The 1632-nt window shown below is 32.5% G+C and overlaps 1 long non-coding RNA gene across 1 annotated transcript in view; it reads left to right on the forward strand.

The window, feature by feature from the left end:
- The window catches only part of LOC110264530, a 23268-nt gene extending 21907 nt beyond the window's left edge, over positions 1–1361 (forward strand). Inside the window, exon 3 of the long non-coding RNA XR_002350711.1 lies at positions 1350–1361. This is a non-coding gene — a long non-coding RNA (uncharacterized LOC110264530). The remainder of the gene's footprint in view (positions 1–1349) is intronic.

Genomic DNA, 1632 nt, shown 5'->3' on the forward strand with positions numbered 1-1632 from the left:
GTGCCCTACTAAATCGAAATTAATGAATTCGATTTAGTGTGTATCTTAGTAATTCAAATTTGATTTGATTTATATTATGTATTTGGTGTAAATTAAATTTTATTCGATTTGATTTATATAATTATATTTAGGAGAGAGGGCATGTAATCAATTTTAGTTCAGGACATTGCATAATTTGATCTCATTTATTTTAGTAACATGAAACCTATTTTTAGGAATTAAATTTACTATTAATGTCAATTATTAATTTATTTTTTATTTTAACAGAGGTTTCGCCTCGTACTTTTTAAACGAGTTAGTCACACCCTTACACCATCGAACGTCATTCTCCTTTACTTGAGGAAGGTTGACTTTAGCCACACCTTTTCTCTGCATGCTTAACCTCATCCATCTCATTCTTTAGTCTTGTAAAAATTGACCTTCTTTTTGCATTCCGACGTATGACTGAATTAGGACGCGAACAGGTCTCGTACCAATCCAGCCATAGCTTCTCATCTAAGATTGGTGAGAACTCCACCTCATACACCTTGAAGATGATGGTTTGCCTATAAAGTATGAACAAATCTCCCCCCACTCAATACTTGTAGCTGCGCAAGCTGCAAGTGCATGATGACACGAGTAATGAAGTGACAAGAAAAGACCACAATTATATGTACATAAGCTCAATTGGACATGATAGAAAATATAACTCCAACACTCAAGCGACTCTGAAACTCTCCCATTGTAAACACTGAGGCCCTCATATTGCAATGTGTGATGCGCATCTTTGATAGTTCTTCTTTATTCTTTTTGATAGTAGTAAGGAGTCGCTGAGATAATTGTTCTCCAACCACCAGTTGTGACTGTGCCTCCTTGCCCTTCCTGACACACAACTGCTGCAACTTTTCGTATATACACCTAACAATGGTAGTAATTGGTAAATACCCTAATGTATGAAATTTTAATAATTTAAAGACGATTAAAGATAACAAACCAAGAATATTTATATTGAGAAATTATTTGGTGTTGAAAATGGTTAATAAGGGTTTGAGAGATATTGGTTTGGTTGGAACACTTGAAGAGTGAAAAAGTCTGAATTTTAGGAGAGATTCAGCCAAAATTTTTATAAGAGTTTGAGTGAAATTGATTGGTGAGTTAACTTACTTGATTAATAATGAAAAGAAATAAAGTAATTAAAGTTAACTTGAAAAGGATTTAATTAATTAATTAAAGATTTAAAAAGGTATTACTTATTAACTTAAAGGCTTGGGAATAGAAAGAATGAGTTTGAGGTTTTAATGGAATTAAACATAAGAGTGGAGAGAAAAAAGTTATTTTAAGGAATATGATGACAAATTGTGTGATTTTAGATGGAGAAAAGTCATGTGATAGTTAAGATGAATATTGGTTGTTTGATGAGTTGTTGGGTGTTAGGAAGGATGAATATGGTTTAGGCTTGAACATGGATGAAGTTTGATGGGTATTAGTTGCAGAAGAAAAGGGTTTGAGAAGTGTTATTGTGAATGTTGCTTGAACTTGAGGATTATGGAAGTTTGGTTTGTTAATAAGCATATAAGGTGAATAATTGAATAATGTTGTGATGAGATTGAATGAGAAAAAGTTGAAGTGCTTAAGTTAGATTGAGGTTGTTAT

Source organism: Arachis ipaensis, chromosome B07 (assembly GCF_000816755.2).
Source record: "Arachis ipaensis cultivar K30076 chromosome B07, Araip1.1, whole genome shotgun sequence".
NCBI lineage: Eukaryota > Viridiplantae > Streptophyta > Magnoliopsida > Fabales > Fabaceae > Arachis > Arachis ipaensis.